We start from the raw sequence: 23,154 nt of genomic DNA on the forward strand, positions 1-23,154 counted from the left end.
AAAATTGTATTAAATGGAATCTTTTATGAATTTATGAATGGTAATTTAACATTTTTTTAGGTTTAGGACTTTGTGATCAAATTGTAAAGTTACCCTGAGCTGGATCTTTAAATTATTTAGTGCTGCCTACTACCACTGCCAGATAACATTTTTTTGACGTCATGTGGCTGATTTTTTGAGTGACTTTCTCCTCCTACATCAACACTGCAACATCCAAGTTGTATTATATCGGTTTATGCAGTAGACAAATTACCTTTTAAAGCATTATGGACGGAAATATTGAAAAAAGTGAGTTTAAGAGCTTAGTATGCTCATTTAGGGAATATTCACAAAAACTTAAGCAATCATAGCCGAATGAAATATAATATAAAATATTTTTGACTTATAAGTCTTTTGTATTTCTAAAGAATAATCCTATATTAATTTACTGGTCCTACAAACAAAATTAGATAATAGTTATTTCTAGCATCGTATTATAAACGGCTTTCCGCGGATATAAAATGTACAATTATGAGATTAAAACTAGTTTTTTTAGCCCCGAGATGCCGAAGGCACTGGCTAAAAAATGGTTTTAATCTTATGATTGTACATTTTTATATTCGTAGAAAGCTGGATATAATACGATGCTAGACATAGTTTTTTCGTGTGGATGAGAACCGGTTCTTATCCACCGGATTCGAATGAATACGAGAAATTGTTTTTGGCTTAGCAAGAAGAATTTTCACAAACAACTATCTTTTATAGCAGCTGAAAAGTTGATGGTTCCACAAAAATATTACAGCTGCACGGATGGACAAATACTAGTCATTCATCATAGTTATTCAAAGACAGCTTTCCGCGGTTATCAAAATCAAAAATTAAAATATTAATAATATATATGTTAGCCCCGAGGTGCCGAAAGCTTAGGTTAATTAAACTGGTAATAATTCTTATTTTAACGTTCATGGAAAATTTGCTGTAATACTATGCTATATGATATTTTTCAGTATGGCTGAGAACCGGTCTAATCCAGTGGATATTCCGAAGCCACACTGGAAAAATAATTATTTTCAAGAAATATACTTCCATGCCTTAAAACTAGTAAAATAACGTTTTTATCTTATAATATCCTTTGTAATACAAAACACAACACAAAAAATAATTCTTTAAAAAGGCTTATTCTAAACAAGGATAACCATGTACAAGAGAAGAGTAACTTTATAAGCAAACTAGCGGCTTCGCCCCTAGCCTCTAGGGGCTATGCCCCAAGAGGTGATAAAAAAAATTTGGGCGAAATACGTAAAAGGACTAAGGAAATCCCCTACAAAAAAAAGGACCAAGAAAATCACCTACAAAGAAAAATGGGGGGGGGGATTTTTTGTTTTGGGGGGGGTTGGGGGTGTCCCACCCCCCAAGAAAATAGCCTAAAACCACCACAGGACCAGTAGGTATATTCCCTGAAGAGTAAAATCCGATCGGTTCAGTGGTTACCGAGATCTTAAGGGACGGACGGACGGATAGACAGACAGACATCGTTCTACTTTGTATTATAGATACCTCTCATTTTTAGGAAGGTTACATATTAGACATAAATACACGTCTAAGCAGGGGGGATAGAGACATCGGGCTGTTTATTACACCCCAAAGTTTTTTATTCGTTGGATTAACAACTTTAGGGACTTTATCGAATTTTGTTCGGTTGATTTATTATGTTGATTGTCCAAACCACTACAGAAGGGGTATTTTGATGTAACATCATTTGGGATGTATATCAATTTATAGTCTTATCCTTTTAGATCCCTGATAAAAGGGGAACGCCCGAGCGAATATATCACAGACTACAAATTAACAAATTGACAGCGAGGCTTAGTACTTGAATTACAGAGAAGGTTCGCTCCTATAGGGACTTATTCAGCTGTCGGTCTTTCTTCTATATACCTTTATTTAACAAAGCTCCTTTATGACCCTAAATTTGCATTTTATTTTTAATGTGAGTAATGTCAGTATTTTGATATCTCCCCCGCAGCAGTTTTGGGATAGGAGAATGGAAGAATCAAAAACACAATTTAAGTAGTATTTCCAGGGATCTAAAGAGATAAGACAATGACCAATAAATTGAAGTATATATATCAAATGATGATACACAAAATTACTCCTTCTGTACATTACAATTAATGGTTGAAATGTTTATACACTCAACTTAATGAACCAACCATTCAAAATTCCAAAGTCCCCAAAGTTGTTAAGCCAACAAAAAAGAAAACATTATTACAAAACCTTGGGGACTAGTGTAATAAACAGCACAATGTCCCTCCCTGAATATTTCACATTTTTATACTATTTACCAACTAACTTTTTCAGCTTGTAAAATGATTGTCTTTATTATTATGCTGTTCTCTTGTAGTATCTATTAGAAAATATTTTAAAATAGATTATTATACATTACATTGTAATGGCCTATCTTTCTATCCGTGAATCTCTCCGGCCAAAACAAAGTTGTAGCTATGAAAATTGGTTAGCTTGTAATAATCTACACGGATAAAAGAAATCATCTCTCTGATAAATATAATTTAGCAAACAGAGTTCATATCAACTTCTTGTCTTGATATATTTTGCTTGATTACAAACCATAGATACTAAGTATTGAGGAGAAAAGGGGCAAAATAATAGCCTAAAACTGTCTCAAAAATTCTATTTAGAACTAAAGAGCAAAAAACAACTAAGAAGCTTTTATAAAATGGAGATTGCACTTTTGTTTTTCCATATTTTCCTGTATAAAAGTAACCTCTACTTAACCTTTATGCAGTGCAAGAGTTTTCAGTAATAACTATTATAATCATACTATTGTTTACCTTTATAGTATAGGATGGGATATGAGTGAACTATTGTGTACTCAAGAGTTTTCAGTAATAACTATTAAAATCATACTATTGTTTACCTTTATAGTATAGTGTGGGGTATGAGTGTACTAGTGTGTACTCAAGAGTTTTTTGTCATAACTATTATAATCATACTATTGTTTTTCTTTATAGTATAATATGGGGAATAAGTGTACTAGTGTGTACTCGAGAGTTTTTAGTACTAACTATTATAATCATACTATTGTTTACCTTTATAGTATAGTGTGGGGTATGAGTGTACTAGTTTATTCTCAAAAGTTTTCAGTTATAACTATTATAATCATACTATTGTTTACCTTTATAGTATAGTATGGGGTATGAGTGTACTAGTGTTGTGTGTACTCGAGAGTTTTTAGTACTAACTATTATAATCATACTATTGTTTACCTTTATAGTATAGTGTGGGGTATGAGTGTACTAGTTTATTCTCAAAAGTTTTCAGTTATAACTATTATAATCATACTATTGTTTACCTTTAAAGTGTTCACGAAGCTGGAAAAAAGCTGATATATGTCACTTATTAATGTTTTTTAAGAGTACTATTTTGAGAATTAAGTCTTAAATACTTCCCATTTAAAAATAAATCAAACTTTAAAAAAACGAATTTATTCCCTTGAAAACATCGTTGTAGTTTGTGTTTTATTATACATATCTAAAAACCTATCAAAATCGACAAATAACAATCTTTTAGTTGAAGTTTACTTGCAAATTTATAGTAAAATAAAAGCTTTTGTTACGTACCCTATTTAACTAACTAAAAAATGTTGAAATTGCTATCTACGGATAGATTAAAAATTTTCTTCCGATGGTCACAGAAATAAAGCCATATATGGTAAGAATATCACTGATAATGGTACCAGGATATTCATTTTTTCCTTTATTTAAAAATTTATATAAATATCTACATATCTACATGGCTTTAGATATGTGACGTTAAAAATCATTTGAAATCATTTAATTGCTTTGTATATGTATGATAAAATGTAATATAACCATTGAACAGGATACATACAGGCAATTGATAATATTATAATTGAAACTATAAAATTAAGCTATTCTCGGGACCATCAATAATGTATCATCTTATTTAACGCCTATCTCAAAAAATGCTTATCTCAGAAAATGCTTTTCTAAAATACATTTTAAAAAGCAAAGCATTGTTTTATATCTAGCAATCAATATATTAATAAGAATATATTTTGATATCATTAATATGACTTAATTATATTCATTTTGTATAAAGACACATTCATGTATTAAAAATTGTTAAGATAAAGTCCAAGCTTTTTATCTCTAACTAGTGGCTATGCCCCTAGAGGCCTCTAGTAGCACTTTAAATGTTTTTTTTTATATTTGAAATATGTCTATGTTGCATTTGACATTTATGTTTCATTGAATGCTCTTTGTTAAATCAAGAACCATAATTTTTTTTTGATTTCTTGTGATTTCTCTTAGGAAGGTGGTGGTACCCTCCCCCAAAATAGTTATAAATCTTCCCAGGACCTATGAGAATCTACCATGTTAAGGAGAACCTGATTGGTTCAGCAGTTAGCGAGATCCTTTGGTACAAATATACAGACACACAAACACAAAAACACACAGACAAACATCCTGTTACTTTATTATAAGTATATTAGCTGAGAAAACAGGTTGGAGCATTTTTTAAGTACAGTCAGGTTGAATTAAACACACACATACACACATACAGAGTACGGACCCCACAGAACTTGACTGTATTAAAGTTTATTCTTTAAAACATGGAATAGGATAAAGAGCACACAAATTCTATTCTTTTAATAAATTTATATATAAATCTGTTATTTATGGATGTACAATCAGAAGAGATATTAAATCAAGCCAGTCAGTAATTAATATATACAAAAATGGAAATAAAATAACATGTCTTTTCAGTTATGGGAATACAATTATTTACTTATTATAGTTATTGAAATTGTCCTATATTGGTCCAAACTTACAACTTAAAATACACTAAAGGGACTGCGACTTTTACAATATTCAATAATGTTTGGTTTCTATATTTCAACTTGACAAAATCCGTTGGTACCATTTGTACAATGACAGGTAAGAGAGGGGACGAAGAAAGAAAGAGGGAAACACAAACGGCTAATATAAGTTGGGTTTATAAACAAAATCTGTATGATTATAAATCAATAAATTAATAAACTTGTTTAACCAATTTGTCGAGATTTTACATAATATCACCAGGGACGTCCTAGGGGGTGGAGGATAAAGGGGTAGGCATCCCCAAAATTTTTAATTTTTAACCCCCTTAAAATAAAAAAGCTTAGACGTCACTAACTCTATGATATAAAGATTTCTTCCTCCAAAATGAACTTGGTGGTGCTGTAGGCATCCCAGAAATTGTAATTTTCAATTCTTCCCCCCCCCCCCCCCAATAAAAATGCTTGGACGTCCTTGAAAAGCATGATCTATGTTATTAAGATTTTCAATGATTAACGACCTTTTTGTTTTAAAGACCCAACTCTGTGTGAATGAAACAGTCATATTACTGGATAAAAATTAATTAAAATCAACTTATATATTATCCAGATTTTATTTGATTGATGACCTTTTCATTTCAAATCCCCAACTCGGTTTTTGAAAACAGACATATTTCCTTACAATAATGGGCCCTGATAGTTTATTTTATATAAATTTTTCATTTAAAATGAATGTTTAGTCAAGAAATATGTATAATGATTATAGGAATACGAATTTAAGGCTTTTAAAAAATTTAAATAAAAAACTAAATTTGGATATCTAGGGTTTAAAAAGAGGCAGGTATCTATAGAAATATGGCTCTTTTGCGATCATTTAGAGAAAAACAAAAATGCCTATGTTTATGGAAATACTTTAGCAAGACTGCTTAATTTTTTGCTGGATATATATAGCAAATAATATCTATTTACTCTTTTTGCCCAATTTTATTCTTAAATGATGTAATTTCTGAAGATTTCAACAATTTTTCATATGTAAGTGTACCTGCATAGATATATCAATATTTGGTAACTGATTTTACGAAATTAACGCAGGTTTTATATTTTATTGTAAATCAAGTTTGAAAATTTATTTCAAAAGAAATGTAGTACAACAAAATTTTTGTAGTATAAATTTCATTTTTTTTATGTGTAAGCAAAGAAAAGGGTGATTTTTCCTTAGTCTTATAAGTGCACAGATTGTTGTGTTATTTTTGTGAGAAATGGATCTCCGCATCCTTAATTAATCTATTTCTAACTTAGTGGAATTTTTAAGGCATTATACTATGAAAATTACTTAATAAATAAGAAAAGGTAAATAAAAATGCAATTTGAAAAAATTGCTTCGTGATCACTTTAAGAATAGTATGGAGTATGAGTGTACTAGTGTGTACTCAAGAGAAATAACTATTATAATCATACTATTGTTTACTTTTATAGTATAGTACGGAGTATGAGTGTACTAGTGTGTACTCAAGAGTTTTCAGTTATAACTATTATAATCATACTATTGTTTACCTTTATAGTATAGTATGGAGTATGAGTGTACTAGTTTATTCTCAAAAGTTTTCAGTTATAACTATTATAATCATACTATTGTTTACCTTTATAGTATAGTATGGGGTATGAGTGTACTAGTGTGTACTCAAGAGTTTTTAGTCATAACTATTATAATCATACTATTGTTTACCTTTATAGTATAGTATGGGGCATAAGTGTACTAGTGTGTACTCGAGAGTTTTTAGTACTAACTATTATAATCATACTATTGTTTACCTTTATAGTATTGTGTGGGGTATGAGTGTACTAGTGTGTACTAAAGAGTTTTCAGTACTAACTATTATAATCATACTATTGTTTACCTTTGTAGTATAGTATGGGATATGAGTGTACTAGTGTGTACTCAAGAGTTTTCAGTAATAACTATTATAATCATACTATTGTTTACCTTTATAGTATAATATGGAGTGGGAGTGTACTAGTGTGTACTCAAGAGAAATAACTATTATAATCATACTATTGTTTACCTTTATAGTATAGTAAGGGATTTGAGAGTACTAGTGTGTACTCAAGAGTTTTCAGTAATAACTATTATAATCATACTATTGTTTACCTTTATAGTTTAGTATGGGGTATGAGTGTACTTTTGTGTACTCAAGAGTTTTCAGTAATAACTATTATAATCATACTATTGTTTACCTTTATACTAGTATGGGGTATGGAGTTTTCAGTAATACTAAATATTGTGATATAATGACACAAAACTGTGCTACTCTTTTTCTTAGATTTTTTACATATGAATATCTTTTTTCTTGTTGATAGCTAGGCATAATTATAAGTTAAAGAAAGAGAAGGTTAATGAACATTACCAATTAGAGGCATTTATTTTTCTTTAAAACAGGGATATATTAGTGTGAGTAAGAATATTACATAAATTTTAAAAAATGCATTTAAATTTTATATTTAAAAATATACAAACAAATTTTCATTTTTTACTAAATATATATCATTTAGTTTCGGAAACTGCTATATAGTATTTTTGGGAAAGCTTTGTATTGGTCATAAATTACGTTTTTTTCGAAAAGAGAAACCAGGATATTGTTTAAAGGGAAAGCCTTAAAAAATCTTATTAATTGTGAAATCAATGATTAAGATGATTTAGGTTTAAAGACTAGGGGTGCTAATAATATAATATATATCCTTTTTCTAACATACCATGTTCTTTACCATACGTGGCTATGATTTAAACTGTTGTTGTTTAAATGAACTGAGGGATCTATGTTGTTAGTTATCAAACTCAACAACAAAAAACTGATGTTGTTAAAAAGACTTTAAAGGTCTCCACCAATAAAGCTTGCTGTTGTTTATACAATAAACTATTTTTAATCTTTTTAAAATCTCCACCACTCCTGGATGTCATAACAAGTTGATTTGACCCTAGGTTCTAGGGGTCTTAAAAGAATGGCATAGGGCCATTAGAAAGCATCCCTTAAAAATATAAAAAAAAGACCAACAGTTTTATAAACCTTTTGCATCAAATAAAAAATTACTACTTTGTATCATAGTAGTGGTTGCACCCCTAGCTTCTGTATTCAAAGATTTTAAAAGTAGCCCTAAACCACCTAAAGATTATGTCTATAAAAAAAAAACAGAAAATAATAATATCCTAAAACCATCCAAGGACATATGTGAAGCTTCTATAGAATGGAAAACTCAATTAGTTCAGTAGCTAATAAAACATACAACTTGCTGATTTACTAATTTACTGAAAAAAAAGTTTAAAAGTTTCGTGAGATTGATCTATCCTATCCAGTGGAAGGATCTATGAGTGACCACTCCCTCAACAGTTTAACATAAGAGGGACAGTTAGATACAAACCATAGAATAATAAAGTATAGAGAGAACATTTACAGTATTATTTACAATACAGTTAGATACAAACCATAGAATAATAAAGTATAGAGAGGACATTTACAGTATTATTTACAATACAGTTAGATACAAACCATAGAATAATCAAGTATAGAGAGGACATTTACAGTATTATTTACAATACAGTTAGATACAAACTATAGAATAATAAAGTATAGAGAGGACATTTACAGTATTATTTACAATATAGTTAGATACAAACCATAGCATAATCCAGTATAAAGAGAACATTTACAGTATTATTTACAATACAGTTAGATACAAACCATAGAATAATCAAGTATAGAGAGGACATTTACAGTATTATTTACAATATAGTTAGATACAAACCATAGCATAATCCAGTATAAAGAGAACATTTACAGTATTATTTACAATACAGTTAGATACAAACCATAGAATAATCAAGTATAGAGAGGACATTTACAGTATTATTTACAATATAGTTAGATACAAACCATATAATAATCAAGTATAGAGAGGACATTTACAGTATTATTTACAATACAGTTAGATACAAACCATAGAATAATCAAGTATAGAGAGGACATTTACAGTATTATTTACAATATAGTTAGATACAAACCATAGAATAATCAAGTATAGAGAGAACATTTATAGTATAATTTACAATACAGTTAGATAGACACCATAGAATAATCAAGTATAGAAAGACATTTACAGTATGATTCACAATATAGTTAGATACAAACCATAGAATAATCAAGTGTAGAGAGAACAATTACAGTATTATTTACAATACAGTTAGATACAAACCATAGAATAATCAAGTATAGAGAGAACATTTAGAGTATAATTTACAATACAGTTAGATACAAACCATAGAATAATCAAGTATAGAGAGAACATTTACAGTATAATTTACAATACAGTTAGATACAAACCATAGAATAATCAAGTATAGAGAGAACATTTACAGTATTATTTACAATATAGTTAGATACAAACCAAAGCATAATCCAGTATAGAGAGAACATTTACAGTATAATTTACAATACAGTTAGATACAAACCATAGAATAATAAAGTATAGAGAGGACATTTACAGTATTATTTACAATATAGTTAGATACAAACCATAGAATAATCAAGTATAGAGAGAACATTTACAGTATTATTTACAATACAGTTAGATACAAACCATAGAATAATCAAGTATAGAGAGGACATTTACAGTATTATTTACAATATAGTTAGATACAAACCATAGAATAATCAAGTATAGAGAGAACATTTACAGTATTATTTACAATATAGTTAGATACAAAACATAGAAAAATCAAGAATAGAGAGAACATTTACAGTATTATTTACAATACAGTTAGATACAAACCATAGAATAATCAAGTATAGAGAGGACATTTACAGTATTATTTACAATATAGTTAGATACAAACCATAGAATAATCAAGTATAGAGAGAACATTTACAGTATTATTTACAATACAGTTAGATACAAACCATAGAATAATCAAGTATAGAGATGACATTTACAGTATTATTTACAATACAGTTAGATACAAACCATATAGTAATCAAGAATAATGAGAACATTCACAGTATAATTTCTGTAAGTGAACTTAAATTAATAAAAATATATTTGAATTGTAATCTGTAGAATGTAAGTTTTCAAGGAAATAAAATTCTTAAAAAAGGATATAAAAATGCCAAATCTTATTTATTCAGTTAAAAAACCTGTTTGTTAATTCTCTTCGGCCCCTCGGGGCTGACAAAACTTTTAGAATTTTTTTATATCAATTTCTGCGGAAAGCTGTCTATAATACGATGCGATGATTACTATTACTATATAGAGGATTATAAAAGTTGAATACACTATACATCCGTGGACCTTAATATTTCAACTCATACTTAGGTCAGATAAATCATTCTTATTACAATGGATATATTATTACTTGGATCTTACACCAGATTTTCATGTTCTCTAATAAGGTGAACCACGCAGAGGACTAAAATGACGATTTACCCTTTTATCCCATCCCCTAACGTCTTACTGGATTAACAAACTGATCAATAAATGGCAGGGGAAATAGCAACCTAAATTGACGACAATTTTCCCTCTGTATTAATAATATCCACGTATATTCTGCATCCATAATTATTACAAGAGTTAATACACAAATATAGAAGGGTAATATGATATTTTAATCAATTTAAGTTATGATATTTTATTGGTTTAATTACCCTTCCTTGCTAAAATTGGTGACAATCTGTTGACATACAGTATCACATGGTTTATGATAATTATAGAGTCGAGAAAGCTGACATGTTTTCAACGTGTAAATTTAAAGGATTTCATGGGAATCTATTTTTTAACTATACTAGCGACTGCATCCCTAGCATCTAGGAGCTCTGTATTAGAAGTGATAGATAATGCAGAAAAATAGCCTAGTATATCTAAGTTCAAAATAAATAAAAAATTTAGGAAAAATAAAACAACCTTTGATCGTTGTTGTATGTATATGTTTTTAAAAAATTGGTTCAAGTTTGATAAAATATTTTATGTTGTTTGATGATAAATTATTGATAATAAGGAGTTTGGCCAATTCATCGAGTGCCCAATAGAAAATAGAGATTAATAACAAGATTATAGAATGCTTGAAAATAGTTGAATTATTGAAAATATCTATGTTGAATACAGTTTAGCCACTGATAGTTTGAACCGTCATATCAAAATTGAAGAATGTTTTCCAACGCTTTTAAACCACGAGATAACGCTATTTTAATAATTAACATTTACATAGAAAAACTTTTTAAAAAATTACTTTTCCTTTAATGATTAATTAATTTTTTCAGGAGCAAATTCTGAATTTAACGGAGTCAGTCGTTCTATAAACTAAATTGAAGTTCAAATTGGGCCTTTAAAAGGATGTAAAAATCATGAAAAGTAACTTTTATTAAAATAATCTTTTAGTTCATAGTAAATTTTACTAGGTTTGCCATTATTTGAAAATTAATAGGTAGATAAAAGTTATTTAAAACTTCCCTAAATATAAGAATGATTCTAATGATAAAGCTTGAATACTCCAAACATTTATCCATTAATTTACAGGTCCAATATGTATAGATATAGTAAATATCAAGAACTGAAAAAGGGCCTTGAGGTTGAGAAAAAGATAAATATTATATAATATTAGCTATTTATTTAAGACTTTTCCTATGAGTTAGTTATCTATCCACCTATTAATACATCCAATATGTATAAATATAATTTAAGATCAAGAACATAAGTGGGTGGAGCTTTGGGCATGGGGAAGTAACGGGGTATCATTCAAAATAACATTTTAAAAGCAACAGTTATAATAAAGAATATTTTGTAGGGGTAAAATGATTTTTTTGTCAAAAAAAACAAACAAAAAAATAATTGTAAATAAATAAAACAAGTAAAGTAATTTTTATTGTATAATGCAGTAAACTTAATAATAAACTATCTACTTAGGGATCTAAAGGGATAAGACAATGCCTGACATTGAAGTACATCCTCAATGAAGTTACACCAATTACCCGATCTGTAGATTACAATTAGTGGTTGAAATGTTTGGTCACTCAATTTAATAAACCAACCAATCAAAGTTCAATAAAAGTCCCAAATGTTGTTCAGCTAACGAATAAGAACGGAATTATAAACTTTGTTGACTAGTGTAAAAAACAGCCCAATAATTCCTCCCTTCTAATTATATATTTTTTTAATAGCTTTGCTTAAAATAATTTGCTTTTTGTTTGAACATATTTTTATAGGTTACTAACTTAGGGACATGTACGTGTATTGAACAATTTTAAGTATTTCACTTTACAATTTAAGTTTTGAAATATCCGTATAATGGGGTTTTATATGTGACTTAAAATAATTTGCTTTTTGGTATGAATATATTTTTATAGGTTACTAACTTACGGACATGTACGAGTATTGTACAATTTTAAGTAATTATTTTTCATTTAATTTTACAATTTAAGATTTGATATATCCGTAAAATGGAGTTTAATATTATGAAATAAATAGTGGAATTTAAAGTCACAAACATCATATAATTAAATTTAATATCTGTCTGTATCCCTGGTTTCTAGTAGTCCTCCTGGTAATCATGTGTAGTAGAGGCGTTGATAGATTTTATATTCATTTATACATGATTGATTTAGTAGATAGCGGTTTCTATGATTCAATAAAACACATAATCACACTAGAATACTTCAATAAACCTAGGTGTTTAAGCACTGTTACTTGAAAGCAAATTTAGTTTTTAAACCCAGCTTATTCCTCATTCATGATTCGACTTTATCAAACAGTTATCATTATTAAATCTTAGAATATTGAAAATAGAATTTAACCCGATTTTAAACAAGTTTTCTTTTAACTAGAATAATCTGTAACCAGAAATGTAAAGGGATAAGACAAATACTTCCCCAATGATATACACAAAGTTATTCTTTCTGTAAATAACAAGTAGTAGATGAAACATTTTGACACTCAAATTAATGAACCAACCAATCAAAATTCACTAAAGTCCCCAAAGTGTTAAGCTAACGAATAAGAAAACGCGTTGGGACCTAGTGTAATAAACACAAACAGCCCATTGTCCCCTCTCTCTCTCTCTTTGCTATTTCCTTCTTTCCCCCGTGCATTAAAAAATTGATTAATTAACTGGAGAAAGACTAAACTACATAACTTTTGTGTCACTTTTGAGGAAGACGATTCCCTTTTCTCCCATCTCTTTTGAAGAGATTTTCTTCCCCCTTCCCTTATTCTTTTCCATTTATATGACGTCATAAGGAATCGTCTTCCTCAAAAGTGACACAAAAGTTATTTAGTTTAGTCTTTCTCATTAACTTGAGGTGAGATTTCAAAAAACATAAGTGGGGAAAAATTTTTCCTCAAATGTGGAGTGTTGCTATTGAGCACAGTCCCCCAAAGGCTAGGAGGTTGATGCTTCTTGTGAGATTATGTGCAAACAATTAATATTTTGCGCTTATTTTCAAGGTTTTAAGAGTTTGCATTTTAGTCCTGTAGAATATGAGCAGTTTCTCTCATATAGCAAATGGACCACAAACGAGGTTTGTTAATTTTTAGCTTATTTTAGGGTAATTAAAGTCTAGAACGGCAACTCAAGGATAGATTAGGGCCATTTAGAGTTAGGGCTTCTTGCAGGGGCAGAAAATATTTTTTCTTCAAAATAAAAAATAAGGGGGGTGGGGTTACTGAAAATTAAGTGAGATCTCTAAAAATATGTTTTAAATATGTATTTTAACCTTTCTCTTTTGACCCATCTTTTCATTTGTTAACATTTCTTGGGAATAGTCCCTTTCGTGGCAACGCCCCTTAAGGGGCGATTCGTCGTATTTTAAAATGGCTTTAATAGGTTATTTTAGGTTATATTGGGTTAGGTGATTGCCCCACAGGGTTAGGCAATTTTCCCCGCAGGGTTAGAGCCCCCCGCAGAGGCTAGAAATAGGATAAAAGCTACTGTGAAAAATACGAAGAATCGCCCCTTAAGGTAAGTTGCCACGAAAGGGACTATACCCCATTTCTTATTATGTTTTGTCCCCTAGTAACATTTAGGGGCTAGAGTAAACACAAAAATATGTATTGATCTTTAAGAATAAGACATTGGATTATAAACTAATGTGCACCCTCCAACTATGATGTAAAAAATTATTCGGGAATGTGTAAAACTTTGGGTACCAGTCTATTTTGTCCCTAACCTCATTAAATAAAATGAAAAAAGTTTATTTAATTAATTATAAATTATTTTTAGGATAAGGCTGTTTTATTGTATACATATTAGTTTGGGGATGGGTATTTAACCTCTATTTTTTAAAATTCCGAAATTCATTTTTGCTAGGAACTTCATATATGTGTACAGGGCAATAACAGGGAGGGGGAGGGGCAACAAAGATTAAATCAATTTTTATTCTCTAATAATAAGTAATCAACGACATGATATTACACTATTGAATTTTAAAAAGATTGATTGTTCCATTGTTCTATCTCTTTATCCATGAAGGTAATATGCATAAGTCTAGTAAACCATCATGGGGGTTAAACGGGACAATTATGATTTCAGAATACATGAATAAAAGAGTTAATATTAGAATATTAAGCAAGCTTGTCAGGGCTGAATTGGGTGGAATAATAGTTATTTATTACATCGTATTATAAACAGATTTTCGTGAATATTAAAATGAAAAATGATAAGATTAAAACAAGTTTTGTTAGTCCAGAGGGGCGGAAGTAAAAAATTGTCTGTAATACGATGCTATAGATGATTTTTAGTATGGGTGAGACCCGGTTCTAATCCAGTGGATATTAATGAACACTTATCCATCTAGACACTTGATATATCTAGTAGTAATTAGTCTATACTGCATATGAACACTTATCCTTCTAGATACTTGATATATCTAGTAGTAATTAGTCTATACTGAATATGAACACTTATCCATCTAGATACTTGATATATCTAGTACTAATTAGTCTATACTGCATATGAACACTTATCCTTCTAGATACTTGATATATATAGTAGTAATTAGTCTGTACTGCATATGAACACTTATCCATCTAGATACTTGATATATCTAGTAGTAATTAGTCTGTACTGCATATGAACACTTATCCATCTAGATACTTGATATATCTAGTAGTAATTAGTCTGTACTGCATATGAACACTTATCCATCTAGATACTTGATATATCTAGTAGTAATTAGTCTGTACTGCATATGAACACTTATCCTTCTAGATACTTGATATATATAGTAGTAATTAGTCTATACTGAATATGAACACTTATCCATCCATTTACTTGATATATCTAGTATTAATTAGTCTATACTGCATATGAACACTTATCCATCTAGACACTTGATGCATAAGTAATAACTTGGTGTTTAAACTATACCACAGAAAAAAAAATAAAAGAATTTCCAGTATGACTTCAAACCCGTATAATAAGATACGTTTCTTAGCCATTCTGAAAAATTATGTATAGCAATGTATTACAGAAAATTTTCTACGAATATTAAAATAAATTATTTAATAAAACGAAATTCAGCATAAATTGATATTTAAATCCCAAGGTATTAAATGGCCGAGCGATAGCTCATCATTTTATACCGTATATCATTTAATGATGATAAACAGAATTACCCTTTCTGTATATTACAATAAACAAACAAATCAAAATTCAAAAAGTTTTTGAGGCTGTTAAGCTAAAAAAATAAGAAAAAGTTATTATAAGACTTTAAGGACTAGTGTCCAATGTCCCCTCCCTCCCTAATTATAATAGCAATTTATACATTTTTTGCAGGATTACATTAACACTTTTGCCATATAAATACATGTTGAATGTACAAATACGTATTTACTTAAAGCCTCCTTTAAAGGAAATTTGAATTAATGTACGATTATGAACTAACCTTCATTTCAAACATATTTGAAGATAATTTTCAATGAGAGTTTTTTAGTTTATTTATCTATGAATAATTTAAAAATTAACAAATCCTTTTTAAATATATTATTTTTTTCTTCGCATCGTATTATAGACAGCTTTTCGAGAATAGTAAAAGAAGAAAATTGAGATTTAGATTTAGTTTTGAAGGTTCGGCTAATAAAACTGGTATTCAAATTTATTAGTAGTGGAGAATTGTCTATAATACGATACGACACATGTATTTTCAGTATGGCTCAGAACCAGCGGATAAAAAATAAGTTTTGATTCAATACTGAAAATCATTTGAGCACTAAAACTTTATAACTTTTTGGGAACATTTGTTGATTATTATACATAGTTTGTAGTAAAGGGTTTAACATATTTCAAAGAGGTGAACTGAAATTAGTTTCCGAATGTGAACACATTTTCCGAGGTGTTTCCCAATCCTATCTCAATATTTGCTACTAGCTAAAAAACCTTCAAACTTCAAAAAAAAAAAAAAATTTGAATGTATTAACGATTTATACATTATACATTCAAAGTTTTAATTTTTCAAATTTAGATTTTTTTTTGGAAGTTTGAAGGTTTTTTAGCTAGTAGCAAATTTCGAGATAGGATTGGGAAACACCTCGGAAAATGTGTTCACATTCGGAAACTAATTTCAGTTCACCTCCAAAGAGGTGACCCCTAAAATGGTGGGTCCACGTATTACGTGCATGACAGATATCTCGAGTTTTTTCCGTCTTAATTTCTTACGACTTTTTATACAGTTTTGTATTGTGGGAGGCGTAGTTAGACAAATTAGTTGGGGGGGAAAGTACCAATTCAACGGTGGGCGTTCATTTCCGCATACTATCACTTCAGCATATTGTTTCATCAATACACAAAAGCAAATTAAATTAGAAGGGGTATACAGTAGTGGGTGTAATGGATCTAAAGGGATAATGATAATAAGACAATGGCCGATAAATTAATATATACCCCAATGATGATACTTAGAATAACCTCTTCAGTAGATTAAAATTTGTGGTTGAAAAGTGTGAACAATCAACCTAATAAAGTAACCAATTTAAATTGACTCAATCCCCAAAATTGTTAAGCCAACTAATGAAAATACGTTATTTTAAAACTTTGGGTACTATTGTTATTGCCCACTCTTTCTCTGCTGTACAAAGTTTGTACGGTGTTAACAAGGACAAAAGGGATGTAAAGTAGAAAATATTTTTTACGTGAAATAAAAGAAATTATTTTTTTTCATTAAATAAAAGAAATATATTTTGTATCTTGTTTATAAAAATATTGTAGATTCTCAATAAATTTTGCTTAGTAATTTACCACATCATATTATAGACATCTTTCCGTGGATAATAAGTGAAAACAAGGTTCCGAATGCCTTAACTATAAAAACTGGTGCTAATCTTATGATATTTACTTTAATACTCATGTAAAATTTCGGATCTACTGCAGTTCACGGTAAAATATTGCTGGTAACGAATATTGCTAAAAATCTATGAATTTTAAAGGCTGCTAGCTGCCAAACGGCTGAACGTACAGATCATACCCACACACCTTTGTAAGCGGTATAAGAAGGCCTACAAATAATCTGGAATAGCCAAGATCCAATGATGCACAGGGAAAGCTTCACTGAAGAAAAAACGTGTAAAATAGGCATTTTTCGCGCATTTCTCTGCACTGCGAGATAATCATGCATTATTGATTTATGGATATTCCAGATTATTTGTAGGCCTTCTTATGGCGCTTAAAATGGTGTGAGGGTATGATCTGTACGTTTAGCCGTTTGGCAGCTAGCAGCCTTTAAAATTCATAGATTTTTAGCAATATTCGTTCCCAGCAATATTTTACCGTGAACTGCAGTAGATCCAAAATTTCTGTAATATGATTAATAGGAATAGAGTAGCCCCGCTACTAGAAAATAATTTATTTGTACTTAATAGCCTTTCTTTAAGAGAAATAATTCTTCAATTTATACATGGGAACGTTTTATGGGGGCGTTCAAAAAAGAGGTGGTTTATCCACCACCAATAATTAAAATTTAAACAAAAATAAAAATCTGTATTTTAATGTATTTTGTATACGTAAATATATTCAATTCGTTAGTATCTTTTATTTGAATGCTTACAAGCGACTTCAGATAAAGTATCAATTAATTCGCATGCGTCGCATGTGTTTGAATGTATTCGTATGAAAGTAAATTATGTTTGCATGAATAAATGGAGTTGAAATATGGATCTTTAAATTGTTGGCGCAGTTTATCTATAATTTAGATGTCAGTCAGTCTGTTTATTTCACTTTTTATTACTTTTATTTTTAATTTTTATATTTTTTAGGTATTTTCCTTATAGGATTTCAAACAGAGTGACAGATTAACAGGGAGAAAAAACAAAGTTAGTTACAGTGTAGATTTGCTTTTAAAAATGAGTTTATTTGCCAACATTTTTCTGCTGAGTGCCATTCAACTTTCTCCTCACCCTCAAAGGGTTAAAAATCCAAAAAGAATAGAAAAATATTATTCTGTTCAAGTGTACAACAGTGGAGAAAAATCTTGGATAATAAATCAGTTTTATTCTGTTAGTGAGTAAATCAATATTAGTTTATAAAAGCGAAGCTTTTCTATAATTAGGGTCGGTCCGTCCGTACGTCCGTCCGTAATGGATAGCTTTTTTCGTTAATTTAGACATGTTAGAATTGTCCTATCGATTTCAAACTTTGCATGGTGATTCCTTTAGTAGTTAGGTACGATTTAGAAAGCTGTAACACTTTTTAATTAAAAGTAATATTTAAATAAAATTTAAGTATTGAAATTGTAGATAATTGTTTTGAATTAAATAAAATATGATCTCTATGACGTAAATAAAAGATATTAACCACACTTGTAAAAATGTGATGTATTATTATTAAATTTTATATTTGTGGAGTTAGATTATAACCATAAAACAGATTACACTGAAATATAATATAGAAGAAAATTATTTGTGTTACCTTCATTAGCGGACTTTATTACAGATTGGCAACCACATCGGTCAAGAATCAAGGAAAATTTCTTTTGGACTTGGTAAAATTTTATTTTTTTCAAAATTTTTTAGTCGGATGAATGGTAACTTTTAATTAAAGTAAATCTAAGTTATAATTTCAAAAGATATCTAGTTGGTTGCAAATAAAATTTGTGAATAAAAATCTAATTCCTTTATTTTAACGATAATATTGTCTGATAAAGGCAAAAAGATAATAAAAATAAAGTTTTGTCTACTAAAAATAGAGGCAAAAAGATAAAATCTAATTACGGTAAATATACAAAAAAGATAATTTGGTCTGATAAGGACTAAAAGATAGTAAAAACAAAGTTTGTCTACTAAAAATAGGGGGCAACAAAAATTAAATTTATGCTCCATTACGTTCTAAGGTTGATAATCAACATTTTTGAACTAGTTATTATTAAATTTGATGTAAAAAAGAAAACCTTTAATCAATCAATAAATCAAGATAATAATTTTTATGTTTATGAAGCAAATTTCTCATTTAAAATTGGGGAAAATTTGAAAATTATATATTATGCAGTTAAAAGATTAATTCAAGATAGATATAATTTAATAAGACAAGGTAATACAGGTATAGGAGATAGAGGTACAGCGGAGAATCTGGATAATAATTCATCATACAATAGACAAGAAGTAGATCAAGAAATAGCAGGTCCTTTCACATTTAGTCATTTTGGAATAAATAGAACTTTAGACAGGTTTCCTGAGTTTAGAAGATATTTAGGTGGAACGATAATAATTGGAAACAGTCAAATTGATAATATCTATCATTCTGATTCAGAATAAAGTTTTAAAAATATATGTCATCAAAATATTAAAATATTGAAAAATTTCATGAAAATTGTTGTATAAAAGTGTAAATATTTAAAACACAAGTGTTTTCACCGGACATACACTGTAATTATAGTAATTATATCATTTCATTAAAAAGTTGGGAAGTTGAAAATTTTTTAATTACCTAACATTTTTAAATTGTTAAGAAAATAATATTATAGTTTTGTACTTTGGACACAAAAGAAAAGTCTAAATTATAAAACTAAATATAAAGATAATTAAAAAAGAAGTTTTGTATATTGAACACAAAAGAAAAGTTCAATTTATAAAGCTAATAATTATTGTTAAAGTAATTAAATGATAAAATTTTGCTTAAATATTCTTGGTTTATGGAAATTAAGAATTCTATGTTCTGAAATTAGAGGGCAAAATTGGACTGAAAAAATTCGAAGCTGTCAAATTACTCTTGGTTCTATAACTATTATAAGAATTAAGTTCAAACAAACATTGTAAAATTTTTAGGTAAAGGTAATTTTAAAAGATAATTCTACTTGTTAATCTAAAAATTGGTAAAAATAATTTTGAAAAATAACTCTACCTGATTTATCGGGAAAGTCATCAAAACATTGTTCCTGTTCAAATTTCATTGAAATCTAAAATAAAGATAGTCTCCACCAAGAAAATTGTTCCTGAAATATAATTTGGTAAGCCAAAAATAAAGAAGGTATTAATCAAAATAAAAACTTTTAACGGTAATCAAGTTTTATACTACACTGTAAAAAACATTTTCCTTAAAACATAAAGGTAAAGAAAACAAAAGATGTCGGACACAGAACAACAAAATGATCCTTACTTTGCTGGTGCCAGACGAAGGAAGTTTAGTAATTGGTTTGTTAAAAATAAGGAAAAATATCTAGAAAGGCTACAAAAGTATAAAGATAACTTGGAAAATTCAAATGGAGAAAATTATAAAAGTGTACGTGAAAACCATGTAGATTTTAATACAGAAACAATGGATTTATTGCGCAACAGAGAAGCAGAAAGTTATGTGACAAATTTTACAGAGCTTACTGATGATATTTCACTCGGAAATCTCAGGGATGAAAGGGATAGAGAAATGAACTTTGAAAGAAGAAATTTTAATCAACATAAAGATAATTCTAATCAATTTAATTTTGATGATCATGATAATAATCAACATCAAAATCAGTGGGGTGAATTTAGAGGTTTTAATTATAGACAAGAACAAAGATATCCAAAAAATGAAAGATATTTTGAAAGAAATGAAAGAAATTCTAGACAATCTGGAAAAGATAGTTTTCAAGAAAATAGAGATTATTTAAATAAAAAATATATGGAAGATTTACAAAAGAAAATTGATAATCTAAATATGGAAATAAAATATTTAAAACGAAAACCGGCTAGAGGAGAAAAATTTGAGGCTAAAACAGTATATAGATCTGCGGAAAACAGAGATTCTAGCCCTGCGGGACTCTCGTTGACCCATGCAGCCGAAGCTGTAGAACTATTAGAGGAATATTTAGTATCAAATCAAGCAGAAAAACAAAAAATGAAACAAAATGTTATTAAACAATTATCAAAAATTGGTAAAATACAAACATTGGAAAATAAATATAACTCATCAAAGTATTATAATTGTGATGATTTCACACCGAAATTTATAGATACAAGTCTAAGATATTACAATGTTGAGAAAGTTAGCGATAAGTTAAAAATTATAAAAAATCAACTCCTCTCACTGAAAAATGTAGGACTGATCGATTACATCGACCAGTTTGGTGAATTCGACTTTGATAGCTTTTCACAATTCGAATTCAATGCAGTTTTCCACAATTCTCTCCCAAGGGATACCAAAGATAGGATTGAATGCAAAAATATAAACCCAGCAAAACTGACTACCAAAGATTATCTTAACATTGTCAGTGACATTGTTAACAATGGACGTATAGCAAACCATAACATTGATTATATGCTTGAAACATTTAAAACATCCAAAAGAAACATAGAGGATATTTATGATGAGTATAGAAGGAAAATAAATAATTTACCTCCTAATGTTATGTCTGCTAGTGAGAAAGAAAGAAGAATACATTCTCAAATGATGAAATATCTACCAACTCAATTATTATCTATTTTAAGAATAGAAGAAGCTAAATTAGGTAGAAATCTTAATAGTGAAACACTCCATGATTTCATATTGCTTAATAGGGATCAAATAAACAAATATCTCAGATTTGTTAACAAAACTACAATGACAAAGAAAGTTCCAATAAAAAGGATAGATGAAAATGAATTAGAAGATGATAATACCACGGAAATAAATTATGAAATAGAGGAAGAGTATCTTACTGCAAGTAGTGATGAGGAAGATGAAGATTCCAACATTTTAAAAGTAAAAAATGAGCCTAGGCCATTTAAAAAATGTAAAATATGTAAGAAAAACTATCATACTCAAGACGAGTGTATATTTAATCCCGATGAAAATAAAAGACAAAAAAATCAGCAAAAACTAAAAATTAGAAATTGTCTTAAATGTAAGGGCCAACATAAGGATAGTAACTGCGAAATATTTAAGAAACTATTGGTTTCTAAACCATGTGAAAGGTGCGAAGCGGCCGAAAAATATGAATACCACCATACCCCAGAAGAATGCCTAAAGGTCAATTTTTTAGAGAAAATAAAAAACAACCAATAAAAAATAAATTCAATGAAAAATGGTATAAAAAAGTTGAAAAATTAATTAATGATAAAAATGACTCAAAAAATAAATTAGAGCTAAAAAATGGTTGTTTTTCAGAAAAACTTATAGTTGGAAAAGTAAATGACGATAATTATAAAAAATTAGGCCAAAATTATGCTAATTATGAATTATATATTAATATGATTAAAAATGAAATGATGCACAAGTGTTTAAGTAAATTAATAGGGTATTTGAACCTTTTTAATTTAAAGTACAGGTGTTATCAATGTAAAAATTATGAAAATAAATTCAAATCTTTAGAATATTTAAATTTAATAAAAATTAAAAATGATAAACAAGGACAAAACCATCCATTAGTGTTGAATAAAATAAATGATTATCCAATGGAAAAAATAAAATGGATAAAAATAGAACCTGTTTGCGATGAAAGTATAATCAAGAAAGATAATAATAAAATATCCTGTATCAATTTAATAAATAGAAAAAGGAAAATAGATTCAAATGTATATTTTAATCATAAATGTTCAAAATCAAACAATGAAAAATTTAATATGAATATTTGTAGCAAAGAAATTATTCAAACAAATAACAAGTACAATATTGTTAGAAATTACATAACAATGCATGGAAATAAAATAACAAGCAGCAATGTGTCAAAAAGCATAGAAGCGAAAATTGTTAAAAAAGAATATAAGGTAATTAAACCATCCAAACATTGGTATATAAACCATAATGTTTTCTATATAAAGCTAAATAAAACTAATAAAATTAAAGATACTTTCATTATTCAGATAAGGAAATATTTGGAAAGAGATATGAATTCAATAAA

This window comes from Acartia tonsa, chromosome 2, assembly GCF_053477335.1.
Source record: "Acartia tonsa isolate MP-2025a chromosome 2, ASM5347733v1, whole genome shotgun sequence".
Taxonomy (NCBI): Eukaryota; Metazoa; Arthropoda; class Copepoda; order Calanoida; family Acartiidae; genus Acartia; species Acartia tonsa.